General features: G+C 43.7%; 1 protein-coding gene across 10 annotated transcripts in view; it reads left to right on the forward strand.

Moving 5' to 3' along the window:
- Positions 1 to 23,984, forward strand: part of LOC108588901 (uncharacterized) — a 903,226-nt gene that overhangs the window by 871,848 nt on the left and 7,394 nt on the right. For all 10 annotated transcript variants that reach the window (XR_013528665.1, XR_013528668.1, XR_013528671.1 and 7 more), the window contains one exon: positions 22,073 to 22,140. The gene's annotated coding sequence lies outside the window, so the exon portion shown is untranslated. The remainder of the gene's footprint in view (positions 1 to 22,072; positions 22,141 to 23,984) is intronic.

Genomic DNA, 23,984 nt, shown 5'->3' on the forward strand with positions numbered 1-23,984 from the left:
GAGGCTGAGGCAAGCAGATCACTTGAGTCCAGGAGTTCAAGACGAGTCTGTGCAGTAAGGAGAAAACCTGTCTCAGGTCAGGCACGGTGGCTCACGCCTGTAATCCCAGCACTTTGGGAGGCCGAGGCGGGTGGATCATGAGGTCAACAGACTGAGACCATCCTGGTCAACATGGTGAAACGCCGTCTCTACTAAAATACAAAAAATTAGCTGGGTATAGTGGTGCGTGCCTGTAATCCCAGTTACTCGGGAGGCTGAGGCAGGAGAATTGCCTGAACCCAGGAGGCGGAGGTTGCAGTGAGCCAAGATCACGCCGTTGCACTCCATCCTGGGTAACAAGAGCGAAACTCCGTCTCAAAAGAAAAAGAAAAAAGGAAAAAACCTGTCTCAAAAAAAAAATACAAAAACGATTAGCTTGGTATGGTAGTACGTGTGTGTAGTCCCAGCTACTCCAGAGGCCGAGACAGGAGGATAGCTTGAGTCCAGGAGGTTGAGGCTGCAGTGAGCCATAAGTGTACCACAGCACTGCAGCCTGGGTGGCAAACAAAATAAATAAATAATAAGACACTGTAACACTCATGGTAAGATAATGGAGGTAACACATGTTCTGTCCTACCACTGGGTGATCAGAAAAATAAACGCGATGAGACCCATCTTAAGCATCGGATGGCTTCACAACCAGACGTGGGAATACGTAATCACAACCATCCAATGCATAAGGCAGGTCTCATGGCTTTTATTTTTCCAATCGACTGGCAAGATGTCTCATATTGTCCTCTGGAGGATTCTCTTCTTGAATGTCTCGTATTGTCCTCTGAAGGATTCTCTTCTTGAATTATCCAAAGATGCCGGGGACGCACACGGTGCAAAATGGGGTGATTGGACTTTGGTGCTCAAGAGGAACTGATGCTTGTGGGAGGTAGAAAAGTTCCTTTTGACGTTTTCTTTCTTGTTAAATCATACGCGTGCTAATAACTCTTTGTTAAGCCCTATCCTGTGTAGCTGTGAGACACGCCATGCTTACAGGCACGTAATACATTCTATGTCCTTGTACTTTAACCAAGATGTCTGCTGGACCTGCTCACAGGCATGCCCCAGCTCTCTACTGCTTTTACCTGTTTAGAAAAGTTTTATTGTGTTTTAGTTTAGATTGTGAGGTCTGGTCCAGGCAACAGAGATCAGACAACCCCAAATGTGGAGGGGATAAATCTGTCTGCCTTTCCTCTGTTGGTTGTACTCTCCTGGCATTATGGCTAGTGTGGGTCCCCTTCCTGCAGTCCAGGAAGTAAAAATCGCGTTGCTGAAAGATCCTTTGTCTCCGTGCTGATTTTCATTGCAGCAGGCTCTGCTGCCTGTCTCTCCAGCTCCGTCCTCAGGGTGTCTGCCACTCCAGAGTGCTGGGTGCACATTGGCCCGGCAGAGCCCGATCCAATGTCCATCTTTTATCCTCAGGGGTTCACCTGGAACTCTTCCTTCTCAAGCTTTAAAGCTGAAGTACTGCATTAAATTCTCTTTCTCCAGTGGTTCCCCCTACCCCTTTTCAGGAGGAAGCCCTCTTCAGGAAGTCAGAGGAAATTGTTCTAAAGGAAAATTCTAGAATGAAGCTAAGATGCTCACAGCATTCTCTGCAGCAAAAAGAGGGAAGGCAGTTTGCTAACATCTCACTCTAGAAGACGGGGGGAAAACCCACAGATTTTGTCTCCATCGGTTAGAGTATACATGACCCCACCCGAGAATAACCAGTATTCTCCAGTGTCCTCCTTTTTCCTAAACCGCTTATGTAGCATGTAGGGCTGTCTCCCAATGCTCTATTTCTCCTACCCCCAAATACACATTTTTCTGTTTTGTTTTAGTTTAGTTTTGTGGGCTTTTTTGAGATAGAGTCTCGCTCTTGTTGCCCAGGCTGGAGAGCAATGGCGCAATCTCAACTCACGGCAACCTCCACATCTCAGGTTCAAGCAATTCTCCTGTCTCAGCCTCCTGAGTAGCTGGGATTACAGGCACGTGCCACCATGCCCAGCTAATTTTTTTGTATTTTCAGTAGAGATGGGGTTTCACCATGTTGGCCAGGATGGTCTTCAGCTCCCGACCTCAGGTGATCCACCCACCTCAGCCTCCCAAAGTGCTGGGATTACAGGCGTGAGCCACCGCGCCCGGCCGCATCTTTCTGTTTTTATACCGTGTTACCATTTGTAAAATTCAGATGTGTGTGCTTAATGGATCATACATTTTTTTTAATTATTATATTTTTAAGTAACTATGCTAGTAATTATATATATCATAATGTTTTAAATCAATATATTATAGTTAGAGGAACTTCTCAAGCCTCAAAGTATCCAATAAATAGTTGTGGGTAGGTAAAGTAAATGTTTCCTTTTTTCTCTCACAAAATTGAGATTCTCCTGCCCACATATAGCTCATCTCCCATCATTTTACTATCATGTCAGAAGCACAAGTTATCATTAAATATTCTTCAGTCATGGCGAAGGTGTTGCTCACAATAAACTATTATATAGATATGGCTTAATTATCACCCACTTGTCTCTTGTTGGACTTTAAAATTGCCTTTTTCCCCAAGAAAGTAGACATGCTATGAGTATTTTTCTTTCTTTCTTTCTGTTTTGAGATGGAGTCTCGCTCTGTTACCGAGGCTGGAGTGCAGTGCGTGATCTCAGCTCACTGCAACCTCCACTTCCCGGGTTCAAGCGAGTCTCCTGCCTCAGCCTCCCAAGTAGCTGGGACTACAGGCATGCACCACCACACCCGGCTAATTTTTTGTATTTTTAGTAGAGACGGGGTTTCACTGTGTTAGCCAGGATGGTCTCCATTTCCTGACCTCATGATCTGCACACCTATGCCTCCCAAACTGCTGGGATTACAGGCGTGAGCCACTTTGCCGGGCCTGAGTATTCTTATATATAAATCTTCATCTGTATCTTTGATTATTTCCTTCATGTAAGTTCCCAGAAGTGCAATTCCTGTCAAATATTATAAACTATATCTATCTATCTATCTGTCTATATAATTGCACTTTAGGTTCTGGGGTACATGTGCAAAACATGCAGGATTGTTGCATAGGTACACACGTGGGAATGTGGTTTGCTGCCTCCATCCCTCTGTCACCTATATCTGACATTTCTCCCACTGTTATCCCTCCCTAACCCCCCTACCCTGCTCTGTCCCCACCATTGCCCACCAACAGACCCCAGTGTGTGATGCTCCCCTCCCTGTGTCCATGTGTTCTCATTGTTCAACACCTGCCTATGAGTGAGAACATGCAGTATTTGATTCTCTGTTCTTATGTCAGTTTGCTGAGAATGATGGTTTCCAGATTCATCCATGTTCCTACAAAGGACACAAACTCATCATTTTTATGGCTGCATAATATTCCATGGTATATATGAGCCACATTTTCCCTGTCCAGTCTATCATCGATGGGCATTTGGGTTGGTTTCAGGTTTTTGCTATTGTAAACTGTTCTGTAATAAACATTCGTGTGCATGTGTCTTTATAATAGAATGATTTATAATCCTTTCAATATATACCCAATAATGGGATTGCTGGGTCAAATGGAATTTCTGTTGCTAGGCCCTTGAGGAGTCGCCACACTGTGTTCCACAGTGGTTGAACTAATTTACACTCCCACCAGCAGTGTAAAAATGTTCCTATTTCTCTACATCCTCTCCAGCATCTGTTGTCTCCAGATTTTTTAATGATCACCATTCTAACTGGCATGAGATGGTATCTCAATGTGGTTTTGATTTTCATTTCTCTAATGACTAGTGATGATGAGCATTTTTTCATATGTTTGTTGGCCTCATAAATGTCTTCTTTTGAAAAGTATCTGTTCATATCCTTTGCCCACTTTTGAATGAGTTTGTTTTTTTCTTGTAAATCTGTTTTAGTTCTTTGTAAATTCTGGATATCAGCCCTTTGTCAGATGGGTAAACTGAAAAAATTTTTTCCCATTCTGTTGGTTGCCGATTCACTCTAATGACTCTTTCTTTTGCCGTGCAGAAGCTGTGGAGTTTGATTAGGTCCCATTTGTCTATTTTGGCTTTTGTTGCCAATGCTTTTGGTGTTTTGTTCATGAAGTCCTTGCCTACTCCTATGTCCTGGATGGTTTTGCCTAGATTTCCTTCTAGGGTTTTTATGGTGTTAGGTCTTATATTTAAGTCTTTAATCCATGTGGAGTTAATTTTAGTGTAAGGTGTCAGGAAGGGGTCCAGTTTCTGCTTTCTGCACATGGCTAGCCAGTTTTCCCAACACCATTTATTAAACAGGGAATCCTTTCCCCATTGCTTGTTTTTGCCATGTTTGTCAGAGATCAGATGGTTGTAGATGTGTGGTGTTGCCTCTGAGGCCTCTGTTCTGTTCCACTGGTCTATATCTCTGTTTTGATTACTATAGCCTTGTAGTATAATTTGAAGTCAGGTAGCCTGATGCCTCCGGCTTTGTTCTTTCTGCTTAGAATTGACATGGCTATGCGGGCTCTCTTTTGGTCCCATCTGAAGTTTAAGGTGGTTTTTTCCAGTTCTGTGAAGGAGGTCACTGGTAGCTTGATGGGGACAGCGTTGAATCTGTAAATTACTTTGGGCAGTATGGCCATTTTCACAATATTGATTCTTCCTAACCATGAACATGGAATGTTTCTCCATCTGTTTGTGTCCTCTCTTATTTCGTTGAGCAGTCGTTTGTAATTCTCCTTGAAGAGGTTTTTTACATCCATTGTTAGTTGTATTCCCAGGTATTTTATTCTCTTTGTAGCAATTGTGAATGGCAGTTCGTTCTTGATTTGGCTTTCTTTAAGTCTGCTATTGGTGTATAGGAATGCTTGCGATTTTTGCACATTGATTTTGTATCCTGAGACTTTGCCGAAATTGCTTATCAGTTTCAGGAGTTTTTGGGCTAAGACGATGGGGTCTTCTAGGTATACTATCATGTCATCTACAAATAGAGACAATTTGACTTCCTCCCTTCCTATTGAATACCCTTTATTTCTTTTTCTTGCCTGATTGCTCTGGCTAGAACTTCCAGTACTATATTGAATAGGAGTGGTGAGAGAGGGCATCCTTGTCTAGTGCCAGATTTAAAAGGGAATGCTTCCAGTTTTTGCCCATTCAGTATGATATTGGCTGTTAGTTTGTCATAAATAGCTTTTATTATTTTGAGATATGTTCTGTAAATACCTAGTTTATTGAGAGTTTTTAGCATAAAGGGCTATTGAATTTTGTCAAAGGCCTTCTCTGCATCTATTGAGATAATCATGTGATTTTTGTCTTTGGTTCTGTTTATGTGGTGAATTACGTTTATAGACTTGTGTATGTTGAACCAGCCTTGCATCCCTGGGATGAAGCCTACTTAATCATGATAGATAAGCTTTTTAATGTGCTGTTGCAATCAGCTTGCCAGTATTTTATTGAAGATTTTTGCATCTATGTTCATCATGGATATTGACCCAAAGTTTTATTTTCTTGCTGAGTCTCTGTCAGGTTTTGGTATCAGGATGGTGTTGGTCTCATAGAATGATTTGGGAAGGATTCCCTCTTTTTGGATTGTTTGGAATAGTTTCAGAAGGAATGGTACCAGTTCCTCTTTGTATGTCTGGTAGAATTCTGCTGTGAACCCATCTGGACCTGGGCTTTTTTTGGTTGGTAGGCTCTTAATTGCTGCCTCAACTTCAGCCCTTGTTATTGGTCTATTCAGGGTTTTGACTTTTTCCTGGTTTAGGCTTGGGAGGGTGCAAGTGTCCAGGAATTTATCCATTTCTTCCAGGTTTACTGGTTTATGTGCATATAGTTGTTTGTAGTAATCTCTTATAGTAGTTTGTATTTCTGTGGAATCGGTGGTGATGTCCCCTTTATCATTTTTATTGCATCTATTTGATTCTTCTCTTTTTTTTATTAATCTGGCTAGTGGTTGTCTGTTTTGTTGATATTTTCAAAAAAAACAGCTCCTGGATTTGCTGATTTTTTGAAGGGTTTTTTGTGTCTCTATCTCCTTCAGTTCTGCTGTGATCTTAGTTATTTCCTGTCTTCTGCTAGCTTTTGAGTTTTTTAAATGTTGCTCCTCTAACTCTCAATTTTGATGATAGGGTGTCAGTTTTGAATCTTTCCTTCCTTCTCATGTGAGCCTTTATTGCTATAAATTTTCCTCTAGACACTCCTTTAAATGTGCCCCAGAGATTCTGGTATGTTATGTCTTCATTCTCAATCGTTTCGAAGAACATCTTTATTTCTGCCTTCATTTCATTGTTTATCCAGTCAACATTCAAGAGCCAGTTGTTCAGTTTCCATGAAGCTGTGCAGTTCTGAGTTAGTTTCTTAATCCTGAGTTCTAACTTGATTGCATTGTGGTCTGAGAGACTGTTTATGATTTCTGTTCTTTTGCATTTGCTGAGGAGTGATTTACTTCCAATTACATGGTCAGTTTTAGAGTAGGTGTGATGTGGTGCTGAGAAGAATGTATATTCTGTGGATTTGGAGTGGAGAGTTCTGTAAATGTCTATTAGGTTTGCTTGGTCCATATCTGAGTTCAAGTCCTGGATATCCTTGTTAATTTTCTGTCTTGTCGATCTGTCTAATATTGACAGTGGGGTGTTAAAGTTTCCCACTATTATTGTATGGGAGTAAGTCTCTTTATAGGTCGTTAAGCACTTGCTTTATCTGGGTGCTCCTGTACCGAGTGCACATATATTTAGGATCATTAGCTCTTCTTGTTGCATTGATCCTTTTACCAGTATGTAATGCCCTTCTTTGTCTCTTTTGATCTTTGTTGGTTTAAAGTCTGTTTTATCAGAGACTAGGATTACAACTCCTGCTTGCTTTTTTTTTTTTTTTTTTTTTTTTTTTTGCTCTCCATTTGCTTGGTAAATCTTCCTCCATCCCTTTATTTTGAGCCTATGTGTGTCCTTGCATATGAGATGGGTTTCTTCAATACAGCACACTGATGGTTTGTGACTTTTTACCCAGTTTGCCAGTCTGTGTCTTTTGACTGGGGCATTTAGCCTATTTACATTTAAGGTTAATATTCTTATGTGTGAATTTGATCCTGCCATTTTGATGCTAGCTGGCTTCTTTGCCCATTAGTTGATGCAGTTTCTTCATTGTGTTGATGCTTTTTACCATTTGGTTTGTTTTTGGAGTAGCTGGTACTGGTTGTTCCTTTCTATGTTAGTGCTTCTTTCAGGAGCTCTTGTAAGGCAGGCCTGGTGGTGACGAAATCTCTCAGCAATTGCTTGTTCGTAAAGGATTTTATTTCTCCTTTGTGTATGAAGCTTAGTTTGGCTGGTTATCAAATTCTAGGTTGAAAGTTATTTTCTTTAAGGATGTTGAATATTGGCCCCCACTCTCTTCTGGCTTGTAGGGTTTCTGCTGAGAGATCCGCTGTGAGTCTGATGGGCTTCCCTTTCTGGGTAACCTGACCTTTCTCTCTGGCTGCTCTTAGCATTTTCTCCTTCATTTCAACCCTGGTGAATCTGACGATTATGTGCCTTGGGCTTGAGGAATGTCTTTGTGGTGTTCTCTGTACTTCCTGGACTTGAATATTGGCCTGCCTTGCTAGGTTGGGGAAGTTCTCCTGGATAATATCCTGAAGAGTGTTTTCCAGCTTGGATTCATTCTCTCCATCACATTCAGGTATACCTATCAGACATAGATTAGGTCTTTTCACATAGTCCCACATTTCTTGGAGGCTTTGTTCATTTCTTTACACTCTTTTTTCTCTCTATTGCCTTCTCATTTTATTTCATTGAGTTGATCTTTAATCTCTGATATCCTTTCTTCTGCTTGGTCGATTCAGCTATTGAGACTTGTGTATGCTTCACAAAATTCTCATGTTGTGTTTTTCAGCTCCATCAAATCATTTATCTTCTTCTCTAAGCTGTTTATTCTCCTTAACATTTTGTCAAACCTTTTTTCAAGGTTCTTAGTTTCTTTGCATTGTGTTAGAACATGCTCTTTTAGCTCAGAGAAGCTGTTTGTTATTACCTACCTTCTGAAGCCTGTTCTGTCAGTTCATCAGACTCATTCTCCATCCAGCTTTGTTCCCTCGCTGGTGATGAGTTGTGATCCCCTGGAGGAGGAGAGGCATTCTGGTTTGGGGTGTTTTCATCCTTTTTGTGCTGGTTTATTTCCATTTTTGTGGATTTATCTGCCTGTGGTCTTTGTAGACTTTCAGATGGGGTCTCTGAGTGGACATCCTTTTTGTTGATGATGATGTTTCTTTGCTTTTTAGTTTTCCTTCTAACAGACCCCTCTGCTGCAGGACTGCTGGAAGTCCACTCCAGACCCTGCTTGCCTGAGGATCATCTGTGGCAGCTGCAGAACAGTAAGGGTTGTTGCCAGTTTCTTCTTCTGTTATCTTTATCCCAGAAGGATACCTGCCAGTTGTCAGCCTGAGCTCTCCTTTGTGAGGTGACTATGAGGTGTCTCTTTGGATATACGGGGGTCAGAGAGCTACTTGAGGAGACAGTCTGTCCCTTATAGGTGCTCAGGTGCTGAGCTGTGAGCTCCGTTGTTCTGTTCAGATCTGCTGGGCAGGTACATTTAAGTCTGCTGCGGCAGAACTCATAACCGCCTTTTTTCCCAGGTGGTCTGTCCTGGGAAGGTGGGGCTTTATTTATAAGTTCCTGACATGCTGCTGCCTTTTTTCAGAGCTGCCCTGCCCAGCTAGGAGGTAGCCTAGTCACAGTCTGCCAACAGAGATGTTGCTGAGCTGCCATGGGCTCTGCCCGGCTGCTGTGTGAATTTCCTTGTGGTTTTGTTTATAGAGGTATAGTTAGAACTGCCTTGGTAATGGCAAACTGCCTCGGTAATGGTAGACTGCCTCGGTAATGGTAGACTGCCTCGGTAATGGCGGTCTGCCTCGGTAATGGCGGTCTGCCTCGGTAATGGCGGTCTGCCTCGGTAATTGCGGTCTGGCTTGGTAGTGGCAAATGCCCTTCCCCCAACAGAGCTGGACCATCCTGGGTCCAGCTATGCTTGCTGTGAAGCTCTCAATCCAGAGCATTTCAGGTTGCTGGTCTTTGTGGGGGTGGGACTCACTGATCCAGATCACCGGGGTCACTGTTTCAGCCCCCTTTTTTTTTTCAGTTGAATGGACGGCTCTGTCTCCCAGACATTCCAGGTGCCTGTTGAAATGACCCCCAGATTTGTGTGAGTTGTGTGAAGACCCACTGCTCCGGCTGAAACAGCCATGCTGGAAACTCATGGCCCTTTTCAGCCCGGGAATCTCCTGGTCTGTGAGCAGTAATAACTCGTTTGGAAATGTGACGTTCACTCACCCTCCATGTTGTTCTCACTGGGAACTGTGCTCCAGAGCTGTTGCTATTTGGCCATCTTGGACTTGCCTCATATTATGAACATTTTAAAGATTATTGGTAGTTGTTGCCAAAATACCGTCCAAAAACTTCTATTTATTGATAAGGACATAACATTACATTCTTATTTCTGTACAACTATGCTAGCTTTTGGTATTACCATTAAAAAAAAAAAAAGGTTCACAGCCAGGTGCAGTGGCTCACACCTTTAACTGCACTACTTTGGGAGGTAAAGGCAGGTGGATAGTTTGAGCATGAGTTTGAGGCCAGCCCGGGCAACATGCCAAAACTCTGTCTCTACAAAAAATACAAAAATAAAATTAGGCATGCTGGCTTGTACCTGTAGTCCCACCTACCTAGGAGGGAGGGTGAGGTGGGAGGATTGTCTGAGTCTGGGAGGTCAGGATTGCAGTGAGCCATGATCATGCCACTGCACTCTAGCCTGGGTGACAGAGTGAGTGAGATGCTGTCTTTAAAACATAAAAATAAGAAAGTTTGCTAACAAAAAGGTACCTCATTTTAATCCCCATCTACACTTCAGTCATTAAGAAGATGGAGAATTTTTACATACTATTTTCTATGTTTCCTCCTTTTTTGGGCGGGGGGAGGGAGACGGGGACTGAGTCTTGCTCTGTTGCCCAGGTAGAGTGCAATGGCCTGATCTCGGCTCACTACAACCTCCACTTCCCAGTTCAAGCAATTCTTGTGCCTCAGCCTCCCGAATAGCTGGAATTACAGGCCCACACCACCACACCTAGCTTTTGTATTTTTAGTAGAAATGAGGTTTCATCATGTTGTTGAGGCTGGTCTCGAACTCCTGACCTCAAATGATCTGCCCACCTCAGCCTCCCAGGGTGCTGGGATTACAGGCATGGGCCACTGCACCCAGCCTATGTTTCCTCTTGTACGGTCAGCTCTTGTCTTTTCCCCACTAACCTCGTGGTGTCCTAGTGCTTTCCGTATCAACACGTACAAATACAGATAGAGAAGCCTCTTTGCCCTGCCAGTCATAGGTGAACGGAAGACTGATGAATTTTATCTCCCACTGTAGGGCGGCCCCCATAGGGCACGCAGCCTTTGATTTCTGTCTCTCTAGCAGCCAGTCCAATAAATGTTAAATGAATGGTTGAATGACGAGTGATCACAGCAGCTTTTGGATGTCATACTTGTGGCAAGTCTTTGTCAGTTTATTTGCCTTTGAATATTTTTATGGATCAGATAGAATCTTTGCACTTTTTTTATTGCATTTTAGGTTTTGAGGTACATGTGAAGAACATGCAATATTGTTGCATAGGTACACGCATGGCACTGTGGTTTGCTGCCTTCCTCCCCATCACCTCTATCTGGCATTTCTCCCCATGCTATCTCTCCCCAACTCCCCACCTCCCGCTGTCCCTCCCGTTTCCCCCCGACAGACCCCAGTGTGTGATGCTCCCCTCCCTGTGTCCACGTGTTCTCATTGTTCAACACCCACCTATGAGTGAGAACATGTGGTATTTGATTTTCTGTTCTTGTGTCAGTTTGCTGAGAATGATGGTCTCCAGGTTCACCCATGTCCCTACAGTCCTTCCTGTGGTTTCTTACACTGTTTTGAGACCATGGAGGTCTCCCCCGTTACGGGGTTGTTAAATATGCGATCCTATTTTCTGCCCGTTTTCCCACTGTTTGCTGTCCTACGCTACATTTTATTTCTCATGTTCTTAATGGAAGCCAAAGCAGCTGGACGGGACCCACCAATGGCTCTTTTGAACCAAATGCCTGGGCAAACAGTCCCCTTCACCAGGGAGGGCACCTAAGGAGGTGACTCAGTACACCACACATTTTCCTATATCTGCTGCCAGTTGGCCTTCTAGAGAGAAGAATTTTTAACAGCAGGCTGAATTCCCTCTCCCAGGAAGGATGCTATAAACACCAGTATGGGGCTTCCCACTAAATCAGTTAATTTTCCTCCCCCTGTCTGAGAAGGAGACTGAGCAGGAGCTTTATTTACAAAGGTTAAACATGCCTTTAAGTGGATTGCTGGCATTCGAGCCCCAAGACCTCTCTTCCTTCTCCTTTGTCCCTCTCATCCATACCTGGAGAAATGCCTCTGAGAAATGCCAAGGGAAGGTTTCATTTTAATAAAGCAGCAATGAGGAGAGTCCCTTTGGAGACTTCAGTTACAGCTTTGAGCCACCACCAACAAATGCATTGAATCACAAAAGGTCCCTGGCCACTGTGTTATTGAGCAGGGGAAATGCGAGAAGTCTCTGGATGGAGGAGAAAGCAGAATTTGGCACGTACAGGGTCTGTTTTCCAAGAAGTGCTGTTTCCCATAGTGAGATCAGCGCTGTTGTCAGACACACACTCGCAGTCTGACCATCTGACAGCAGTCACCAGGTCATATGTGGACAGAGAGAAGGCAGGCAATAGACAGAGAACCAGATTCATCCCTAGCTTGGCCACTGTCTGGCTTGTAACAAGAGATGATGTCAGTCCCTCACCAGAGCTAAGTTCCCTCCCATCTCTGATGCACTCTGTCCCTCCTTTCTTTCTAATTACGCTGATAGGTACATACTATCCGCAAAGGAAAGGCATGAATCTGAGAGTTTATATTTCTAACAAGTTCCAAGGTGAGGCTGATGCTGCTGGCCAGGAGAAAAATTGGAAGTGGACTGCACTGACTCGGCTGAGGTGCCTTTGCTTCTTCCTTCTGAGATCCAGTCAGCACAAGGTCAGCAATGTCAACGACTGATACAAAGTGTGTGGCCAGGTGTGGTGGCTCACACCTGTCATCCCAGCACAGGGATGTGCACGTTCAGAGTTTCCTCTGTGAGATCACGAGGTTGGCTCCAAAGCCTGCATTCCTCGTGTTCATGGTGTTGTTTTTACGTTTATTTTGGCTTCAGGGATACATGTGCAGATTTGTCAGAGAGATAATCTTCTGTCATGGGGGTTTGTTATACAGATTATTGTATGACCCAGACACTAAGCCGAGTACCCATTCTTGTTTTTTCTGCTCTTTTCCTTCTCCCACCCTCCACCCTCAGGTAGGCCCCAGTGTGGTTCCCCTCTTTGTGTCCATGTGTTCTCACCATTAAGCTCCCGCCTATAAGTAAGAACATGTGGTATTTGGTTTTCTGGTCCTGCATTAGTTTGCTAAGGATAATGGCCTCCAGCTCCATCCATGATTCAGCAAAGGGCATGATCTCGTCCTTTTTTATGACTGAGTATTCCTTGGTGTGGAGGTACCACATTTTCTTTATCCAGGCTACCATCGCTGGGCACTTAGGTTTCTTCCACGCCTTGGCTATTCTGAATAGTACTGCAGTGAACATACTCGTGCGTGTGTCTTTAAGATAGAATGACATGTATTCCTATCCCTTTGGCTATTTACCCAGCAACGGGATTGCTGGGTCGAATAGTAGTTTTGTGTTCACCTCTGAGGAACTGCCACACTGCTTTCCACAATGGTTGAACCGATTTACACTTTCACTCACAGTGCATGAGCATTCCCTTTTCTCCACAGCCTGGCTAGCATTTGTTCTTTTATAGCTCTTTAATAATACCCATTCTGGGACCAGGCATGGTGGCTCATGCCTGTAATCCCAACACTTTTGGAGGCCAAAATGAGTGGATTACTTGAGGTCAGGGGTTCAAGACCAGCCTGGCCAACATGGTGAAACCCCATCTCTACTAAAATCATAAAAAATAGTCAGGCCTGGTGGCAGTGCCTGTAACCCCAGCTACTAAGGAGGTTGAGGCAGGAGAATCACTTGAAGCTGGGAGAGGGAGGTTGCAGTGAACTGAGATCGCACCACTGCACTAAGGCCCAAATGATGAGAGTGAGACTCTGTCTCAAAAAATAAAAATGAATAAATAAAGTTCTGTGGTACCTCAGGACGATCAGGACCTCTCCAGAGGGTTACCTCAGTGATCAGAAAAGTCGATACACGTCTGAGATAAAACCGCGAAGCTATACTACTGCCCGTCGTGCAAAAGCAACCCGCCTATTATTATTTTTACTGAAGATAGAAAAACCAGTTCTGTAGACCCACATCTGTAGAACAGCACTGGGGTTGTTTATGACTGTGTTCTAGAAAAGCCACTCTATCTGAGAGCCTGTCCTAAATTGGAATTTCTACTTTGTTACATTTATGATAAACCAGTTCTTGAACCTGGGAGGTGGAGGTTGCCGTGAGCTGAGATCGCATCACTGCACTAAAGCCTGGATGACAAGAGACTGTCTAAATACATACATACATACATACATACATACATACATACATACATACATACATGCATAACGTTCCGTGGTGCCTCAAGATGATCAGGACCTCTCCAGATGATTATACCAGTCATCAGAAAAGTGATCGCTTTTCTGACAGAAAAGTGGTCTGTCCACCTTCTGCATGGACCAAACAGAAGAATTCAGTGGGGATGTGCTAGCATCACCATCTGGAAGCTTTCAAGTCTTTTAGGATGACGTTAGTCGCTGCTCTTCCCCCAGGATTAGAACATTCCTTTGAGTTACCAGGAAGGAAGGGGAGTGCTGAGGACCTTCACTTGTTTCTTTCTGTCATAAGAACCTCCACTCCATGGTCAGAAAACCCGGGTGGGAACCCTCCAGTACTAAGTCTGGTTTATACTGAAATATCGAAATAATGAAATAAATTATTAGTCCCAGTTATTCACTCCCTTTGCATAGAATTTTATAACCTCTCCCTTGTTGGAACCTAGTCACGGACAAATTGTACTTTCCCACTTCGTGAACTTGAACTTAATAACGAAAAGGAAAACAACCCAATATAAAATAGGCAAAAAAACTTCAGCAGAATACCATCATTTCACAGAAGATGATGGTATTCATGACCAACCAGTTCAGGGAAAAGTGTTCAACTTTTTTGCTTTTTATTTTTTGAGACAGTCTCACTCTGTCACCCAGGCTAAAGTGCAGTGGTAGGACCTCAGCTCACTGCAGTCTCCGCCTCCTGAGTTGAAGTGATTCTTGTGCCTCAGCCTCCTGAGTAGCTGGGAGTACAGGTGCCCACCATTACACCAGGTTTGATTTTTGTATGTTTAGTAGAAATGGGATTTCACCATGTTGGATAGGCTGGTTTCAAACTCCTGACTTCAAGTGAGCCACTTGTCTTGGCCTCCCAATGTGCTAGGTTTACAGGCACGAGCCACCACACCTGGCCTATTCAACTTTTTTTTTTTTTTTTTTGAGACGGAGTTTCGCTCTTGTTACCCAGGCTGGAGTGCAATGGCGCAATCTCGGCTCACCGCAGCCTCCGCCTCCTGGGTTCAGGCAATTCTCCTGCCTCAGCCTGGGATTACAGAAACACACTACCATGCCCAGCTAATTTTTGTATTTTTAGTGGAGACGGGGTTTCACCATGTTGACCAGGATGGTCTCGATCTCTTGACCTCGTGATCCACCTGCCTCGGCCTCCCAAAGTGCTGGGATTACAGGCGTGAGCCACTGCACCCGGCCTGTTCAGCATTTTTAAAAACCACAATAAGATCATTATACACCCATTAGAATGGCTAAAATTATACAGACTAGCAACAGTAAATATTGGCAAGAACGTGGAGAAACTAGACCTCGCTGATGAGGGTAGGAAATTGGTGCAACCAGTCTGGAAAACCGGCATTCTCTTGTCAGGCTTAAAAATACATTTCTCCCATGACCCGGCAATCCCTGTCTTAGGTGTTTACTGCAAGAAATTAAAGTGTAAGACTACCAAAAGCTCTACACGAGAATGTTCACAGCAGCTTTTTAAATGTAATAATCCAAACTGAGGACAACACAGGTCACTGTGTCAGGAAGGAACAAAGGTAGCTTTGTGAATACCCTGCCCTTCCGGGACAGGCAACACACATGTTCATTAGCAGGAAAACTGGGATGAAAATTGTGCTTATGCGTATGTTATTTAGCAGTAAAAAAGAACAGATGACTGCTGCTGTAACTACGTAGAGGAATATGAACATTATGCTGAAAAAAGGCAGCCGCAGGGAGTAGACGGCATTCTGTGTGATATGTATACATGAGGTTTGAGAATTGGCAAGACTATGATGAGACGCAGCACAAGGGTTGCCTCTGAGGACTGGAAATTGAATTCAGGGATGACATCCAGACGTGTACCGGTGTGACGTACTATCTTTATATCTTCTATCCTGAGTGTTGGTTAAACCTGCGTATACAATGGCAAAATTCGCTGAATTGTAAGCTTAATATTTGTGTGTTTCACTCTACATAAACTTTAACCTGAGTTTTTAAAAATGCAGAAATAAAATGGGTTCAGTGTGGGATGCAGACAAGGCCACTACCATCTCATTTGTTGCCTTTGTACAAATTAGACAAAAGAGATCCCCCAGGAAGATGCAACCCACTGGGCACGTGGCTTAGCTCTGAGTAAGAGCAGCCCCTCTGCAGATTAGCAAAAGGTATTTCTCTCTCCAGGGGATGGCTGAGCACAGCTTGGATTTCAGCTTCCACTCACTCCCTCATGCCAGTGCCCTGATGTAGGATACACAAGGTCACGTGTATACAACAGCTCTGCGTAAAAGAGTTCTAAATGCATGTCAACACTCACTCATGGTTTCTGCTAAGAGGGCTCAGAGCACCTTGCCAACTCAGCGGTCGTCTGGTTGCATTGGCATAGGACTGGCAGTGGATGATGGACACTCCTTCTTTTATCCTCTGCTAAAGACAAGTCTGGGGCTCCCTGAACCATTCAAATCATTGGCAACTCTCCTCTTCAGGTTTATAAGACTAACAACACTGTAACACGTCAGGTTTATAACACTAATCTATAGCTACAATTTATATTACATGGCACTACATTTACAGAAAATAGAACATACAAAAACCTTTAGATCTACTTCTCATTATCCTAGAATTTTATTCTTTCTATTTTTTAAGAGTTTTATCCCACACTTTAGCATAACAAAGAGAGGCCACTCATTTGGCAGATGCTAATATTGACAACAGGTATTTCAACACACACACACACACACACACACACACACGGTGATTTGTTCTATTACAGGGCAAAAAATATCTGTGTAGCAGCATCCAATGTATTCTTCTCAAACCACAGCAAAGCTTATAAAGTTCTATATCTCGGCATGAAAGGAGTAGAGTCCACTTTTTTTTAACAAGCCTGAAAATCACCACATAATTCAGAGTTTCTCCTGCATTTGATTACAGTGATATAAAGGGAAGGTTCTGTTAGTAGAGTTACAAGCAGCTCATCATCCACAGAAAATAAACTGGCCAATTGGAAATAAATCAAGCACTGATACATTACGTGGCAAATCTAATTGCATGTTAACCAACCCGAAGATCTATGTAATTCCGCCATCATTTTTTGTTCCCTACTTCTGAGCTTTGTTCTTTTGCTTTTGCTAAGAGAAGGTGAAACGGCCCAGTTCACAACCCGCTCGTGGTAGTTTTTGTGTAGCCCACCTACTGCTTTCAATTATTGCCTCATCTGCGAAATGTATATTATTCAAATTATTCTCCCGTTGTTGTTGACCTTCCTTTTATTTGTTAGGTGCTTTTCATAGGACCCTTTTAAATTGCCTTTTTTTTCAAGACACTGTCACCAGGCTGGAGTGCAGTGGGGTGATGTCGGCTCACAGCAATCTCCACCTCCCAAGTCCAAGCGATTCTCCTGCCTCAGCCTCCAGAGTAGCCAGGACTACAGGTGTGTACCACCACACCCAGCTTCTTTATTTATTTATTTTTGAGATGGAGTTTTTGCTCTTGTTGCCCAGGCTGGAGTGCAATGGCACAATCTTGGCTCACTACAACCTCCGCCTCCCAGGTTCGAGCAATTCTCCTGCCTCAGCCTCCCGAGTAGCTGGGACTACAGGAATGCACCACCATGCCTGGCTAATTCTGTATTTTAAGTAGAGAAGGGGTTTCGCCATGTTGGGCCGGCTGGTTTCAAACTCCTGACCTCAAGTGATCCACCCGTCTTGGCCTCCCAAAGTGCTGGGATTACAGGTCTGAGCCACGACGCCCCGGCCTAATTTTTTTGTATTTTAGTAGAGAAGGGGTTTCACCAGGCTGGTCTCTATCTCCTAATCTCATGCCTCCGCCTCTCAAAGTGCTGGAATTTCAGGTGCAAGCCACCATGCACAGCTTAAATGGTCTTCTTTGCCCAGTGTTTTATGGACTTGTGACCCCATGTGCTCTGCTATAGAACAGCTGACTGGAGTGAAGGAATTTGGCTCGTTCGTGATCCCCAAATGGTAATAAAAACTTCAGTTACAGAAGGAAGCCCTTAGCATTTGTGGCCTATGATACTGACTTTGTATAGGAGGGAAAGTTCTTCAAAAGCTTTGAGAAATGAGCTTGGGCCAAAATGAAGCAATGAGCTGAGAAATGGAGCCATCTTATTTCAAAATGGTACTCCTAAATGTAAGACAGGAACCGAGAGTGGTTGAGGATGTGAGGGTGGGAAAAATTGATGTTTCATGAGGCAGACACTTAATTTTTGTTTCGCTTTGTTTTGTTTTGAGACAGAGCCTGGCTCTGTCGCCCAGGCTGGAGTGCAGTGGCACAATCTCAGCTCACTGCCATCACTGCCTCCTGGGTTCAAGCAATTCTCCCATCTCAGCCTCCCGAGTAGCTGGGATTACAGGCACTCACCACCACACCCGGCTAATTTTTGTATTTTTAGTAGAGATGGAGTTTCACCATGTTGGCCAGGCTGATCTCGAACACCTGACCTCAAGTGATACACCCACCTCAGCCTCATAAAGTGTTGGGATTACAGGCGTGAGCCGCCGTGTTCTGCTGGGCACTTGATTTTCACTTCTATTCCACAATAGCATGAAACCATTTAATTGTCTGTCTTCAGATCTTGTCATGGAATTGCCATGTTTTCTGGAAAAGTAACTTTTTAAAAATCCACGTGTTAGCAAGTGCCTTCCTTGGCTGGGCCTCAGTTTCTTTATGTAAATGAATTTCTTTCTCAGTGGAGGGAGTGAAGAAGATTTGTCTCTGCTTATCTTTTGATCAAACTTGAGTGAGTGAAACATTTCTCCCTCAAACCCAGTCTTGAATACACTCAATCCTTACAGTATTTATTCATCTCAAGTATATAATAATGTGAGCTTCCTCGTTTTAGTAAAAAGGAAAATCAAAGCAACAAACTAAACCAAATTTAAAACCCTCCTTTATCCCCCTATACCAAATTAACTATGTCAATTATTTGGTGTAGTTTTCTTTTAGGTGCTTAAAACGTTTTTAGGCCAGGCACAGTGGGTCAGACCTGTAACCCCAGCACTTTGGGAGGCTAAGTGGGTGAATTGCTTGAGTCCAGGAGTTCAAGACCAGCCTGGACAATATAACAAGACCCCATGTCTACAAAAACTAAAAAAAATTAGCAGGCCATGGTGACACCTGCCTTGTGGTCCCCGCTACTCAGGAGGCTGAGGTTGGAGGATCATTTGAGCCCAGGAGATCAAGGCTGCAGTGAGCCATGATCATGCCACTGCACTGCAGCCCGGCTGATAGAGCAAGAATCTGTCTCTAAAAAAATATAAAAATAAAAACTAAAAAAAAGAAACCATTTTTATTGATTCCCTCTATAAAAATTGTTTTGATACTTTTTAAAAAATTTTATTTATTTTACTTTAGGTGCATATTGTATCTGGCATTTCTCCCCATGTTATCCCTCCCCTCCCTCCGTACTCCCTGCTGTCCCTCCCCTACCCCCCCAACTGCCCCGCGTGTGTGATGCTCCTCTCCCTGAGTCCACGTGTTCTCGTTGTTCAACACCCACCTATGAGTGAGAACATACAGTGTTTGGCGTTCTGTTCTTGGGTCAGTTTGCTGAGAATGATGGTTTCCAGATTCATCCAAGTCCCTACAAAGGACACGAACTCATTGTTTTTTATGGCTATGTAGTATTCCATGGTGTATGTACCACATTTTCTTTGTCCAGTCTATCATTGATGGGCATTTGGGTTGATACTTTTTAATTTATAATTATTGTGAATATCTTCAGCATCTATAAATGTTCCCTAAATCATTTTAATGACTTTATATAGTCTAACCATATAATATTATAACTTATTTAATTAGTTCTATATTAGCAAATATTCATGGGTTTTCATTTTGGGTAGCATAAATAATGCTGCAATGCATAGTCTTGTAATAAAGTTTTTGCATATTGCACTAATTATTTCTTTAGGAAAATATATAGAAATGGAATTCTGGATCAATATTGGTGCATATATATATTTGGTAGTATTATTTTGAATTAAGGTATCTTTCTGTCGTCATCCAAGCTGAAATGCCATGAGCTGGAACTACAGGCATGCATTGCCACACCCAACTAATTTTTTTAATTCTGTTTTTTAGAAATGGGGTCTCACTATGTTTCCCAGGCTGGTCTTGGTCAATTAAGGTCCTAGCTTCAAGTGATCCTCCCACGTCAGCCTCCCAAACTGCAAAGATTTTAGTTATAAGCCCCCATGCTCAGCCAACATTTATGCATATTTTTAAGACTTTTCAAATATACTATCAAAGCATCATCCAGAAAAGTTGGGACAATATGTACTCCCACCGTTGTATTAGACTGCACAGTCACCTGGATGCCTCACCATCATGGCTATTACCATGTATATTTTAAAATCTTTGCCAAATCAGTAGAAGAAAAAAGCATGTCACTACCTTACTTTGCATTCTTTTGATTACCAGCAAAGTGGAACCCTTTTTTTTCTTGTGTTTGAGAGTTTTGTTTTGTTAACAGTAATTTTGTTAAATTTATTCTCTATTTCATCTTATCCTCCTTTTTAATAAACAGTTCAATTCCCTGAGCTGTTATAAAACACATTATTTTTTCCTTTTAAGAAAAGTTTTATTTTCATACTCTAAAGAAGAGGGCTCAGAAGCAAGATGTAAATCAGTTTGGTTCCACAGACAAACTGTTGCTCTAAGTCACTCACAATGTGCATTTTCACTTTATGACAATTAGAAGGTAAATATCTAATGTTGCCTACAGGAAGGAGGGCCAGCACGAAGATTCCCTCTCAAGCAAACCTAGCTTCCACACCTTCCCTCAGAAGCCAGGCGCAGTGGCTTATCCCTGTAATCCCAGCATTTGGGAGGCCGAGGCAGGTGGATCATATGAGGTCAGGAATTTGAGACCAGCCTGGCCAACATGGTGAAACCCCAATGCTACTAAAAATACAAAATCTAGCAGGTGTGGCGGCACATGCCTGTAATCCCAGGTACTTTGGAGGCTGGGACAACAGAATCCCTTGAACCTGAGAGGCAGAGGTTGCAGTGAGCTGGGATCATGCAACTGCACTCCAGCCTGGGCAACAAAGTGAGACTCCATCTCAAAAAAAAAAAAAAAAAAAAAAAGTTCTTCCACAAATCCTTAGTAATCTCATAATTGTCAAATTCCAACTTCTCTTCCTAACTTCTTCACCCTTCTGCAGAAACTTCTCTGCATTTCTTCTTAAATCAAGATAGAGAGGGTCTCAGTCTGTCGCTCAGGCTGGAGTGCAGTGAGGTGATCATAGCTCCCTGCAGTCTCAAACTCCTGGGCTCAAGTGATTTTCCTGCCTCAGCCTCTCAAGTAGCTGGGACTACAGGTTTGCACCACCACACCTGGCTAATTTTTTTTTTTTTTAATTTTTGATACAGTTGGGGTCTCACTGTATTGCCCAGGGTGGTCTCAAACTCCTGGGCTCAAGCAGTTCTGCCTCAGCCTCCCAAGTAGCTGGAACTATAGGCATCCACCACCATGCCTGGGATAATATTTTTTGTCTTTAGTAGAGATGGGGTTTCACCATGTTGGTCAGGCTGGTCTTAAACTCTCGACCTCAGGTGATCCACCCACCTCATCCTCCCAAAGTGCTAGGATTACAGGCATCAAGCACCATGACTGGCCAGTGTTCACATCTTTCTAAGGCCAGGCAGGACAGACTGGGTGGGGTGGAGGCTGCATATGAAGCCCCATCCCTAGGCTGGGCAGCAGTGAACCCCTGAGAGTCTTTGAAAGCTGCAGTCTAAGGGTTAGAGATGAAAGCCTAACCCAGATGGAAGCCACATTTGAAAATAAACACCCTGAGCTAAAGGGATCAGGTAAAGGTCTGTTTATCCCTGCATGGCCAGGAAGGTCTGCAGTCAAGTTAATACCATAAGTCAGGAATAAAGGAAGCACAGGTGAGGCCTTGTCAGGATTTTAAGGAAGTTTAAATCATGATTTCTGGGCTTCAGGAAAAGGTGCTACCTTTTGCCAGCCAAGAATGAAATGAATACTGCCATTTTGCCCCACAGTACCAGCCGAGAATGAAATACTGCTTGGCTGGTATTGTGGGGCAACACCAGAGAAATTGACCTTAACTTTTCTGTAGTTCTTTATTTGTCTCTGTCTTGGGAAAAAAAAAAAAATGCCAGGCGTGGTGACTGACATCTGTAATCCCAGCACTTTAAGAGGTCAAAGTGGGTGGATCACCTGAGGTCAGGAGTTCAAGACCAGCCTGGCCAACACGGTGAAACCCCATCTCTACTAAAATTAGCCAAGCGTGGTCGTGGGCACCTGTAGTCCCAGTTACTCAGGAGGCTGAGGCAGGAGAATCACTTGAACCCAGGAGGCGGAGGTTGTCGTGAGCCAAGATCATGCCACTGCACTCCAGCCCGGGCAACTGTCTTTAAAAAAAAAAAAGGCCATGTCCTTTTGTGCTACCCCTGATGAGTTGTGAGGAAAATAATGGCTGCCCTGTTTTCTCTACAAATAGATGCTTCAGCTGGGTCTCTGTTGCTGATAACTGACAGTCTGTCTCCTCCACCATGCAGTCAGCGTCCAGTGAGTAAAGCATTCAGCCCTATCCTTTTCCAGAGGCTGGATGTCCTCATCTGCATCTTGTCCACATTGTGTTTCTCTTCTCTGTATTAATGTCCTATTTCTGGGCCTATACTTGTCTTTAGACAGGACAAAAACTTGACATCTTTTGACCCACTTACACATGCAGGAAGGGGCCGGGCGCAGTGGCCCTGTAATCCCAGCACTTTGGAAGTCCAAGGCAGGTAGATCGCTTGAGGTCAGGAGTTCAAGACCAGCTTGGCCAACATGGTGAAACCCTTTCTCTACTGAAAAAACAAAAAAGTTTAGCCAGGCGTGGTGGTGTGCTCCTGTAGGCCCAGTTACTCATGAGGCTGAGGCCAGAGAATTCCTTGAACCTGGGAGGTGGAGGTTGCAGTGAGCCAAGATCGTGCCATTGCTCTCCAGCCTGGGCGACAGAACAAGACTGACTCAAAAAAAAAAAAGAATATGCAGGAAGGAAGTCCTAACAAACTTTTGTGACTTCTCTTATTCATTAAAAAAAATTAAGTTACTAAGATTGTCCAGACTGTACGGACGAGAGGATGCATCTGTGAGCCCCTCTGACCTGCCCCTCTTCTGAGATGGCATTTAGCAGAGATGCCAGAACACGTCTGACTCACCCAGGACGTTGTGTAGAATCAGCGGGATGACACATGCTTTTTTGGTGTTTTGTTCCCTTCTGAAAATAGACACTGGCTTTAAAAAAGCCTCAAAGTCCTTGTTCTTGGCTCCAGCCCCATCCCCCACAGTTCCCACCTGCCTCCTTAAACTGTCATTCTCAGCCTTTAAAAACAGAAACCAGCTCGGAGCTGTGGCTCATGCTCTAGTCCCAACACTTCCGGAGGCAGAGGCAGGAGGACAGCTTGAGGCCAGGAGTCCCGGACCAGCCTGGGGAGCATAAGACGCCCCCATCTCTACAAAAAAAATTATTAAAATTAGCTTGGTGTAGTGATGCATGCCTATAGTCCCAGCTACTAGGGAGGCTGAGGCAGGAGGATCATTGAAAGGAGCTATGACTATGCCACTACACTTCAGCCTCGGAGACAGGGTAAGACTGCCAACTCTAAAAAAGTAATCCAGAAAACAAGAGTATAATTGATCAGTTGCTGATTGCAGTAGATTCTTGGGAGGCTGAGGCAGATGGATCACTTGAGGTCAGGAGTTTGAAACCAGCCTGCCAACATGGTGAAACCCCACTCAACTAAAAATCCAAAAATCAGCTGGGTGTGGTGGTGGGTGCCTGTAATTCCAGCTACTTGGGAGGCTGAGGCAGGAGAATTGCTTGAACCTGGGAGGCAGAGGTTGCAGTAAGCCGAGATCGCACCACTGCACTCCAGCCCGGGCAATAGCGTGAGACTCCATCTAAAAAAAAAAAGTTGATTCTAATCTTTTCGAGATTAAGTGATTCAAATACCTTCCTGAATGCTAGAGATTAGGGAAGAATAATTTAAAAACTGAGGTTAGCCAGGTGTGGTGGCACGCACATGTAATCCCAACTACTCGGGAGGCTGAGGTGGGAGAATCACTTAAACCCAGGAGGCAAAGGTTGCAGTGAGCGGAGATCGTGCCACTGCACTCCTGCCTGGGCGACAGAGCAAGACTCCGTCTCAAAAAAAAAAAGAAAAGGAGAAGGTATATACTAGTTTTTAAAAGTAAACAGGTTTGGGAGGGATAATCTTTCATTTGTCCACTTTCAGTGCTGTGTGATTGAGAAAAAGTGATCACCCCTCGTATGTCGTTCTGTTCCCATATTTGATCCCATATTTGACATTTCCGGGCACTGTCTTCCTATACTTGGTAGATTGCACCCCACCACCGTGCCTGTA

Source organism: Callithrix jacchus, chromosome 2 (assembly GCF_049354715.1).
Source record: "Callithrix jacchus isolate 240 chromosome 2, calJac240_pri, whole genome shotgun sequence".
Lineage (NCBI taxonomy): Eukaryota > Metazoa > Chordata > Mammalia > Primates > Cebidae > Callithrix > Callithrix jacchus.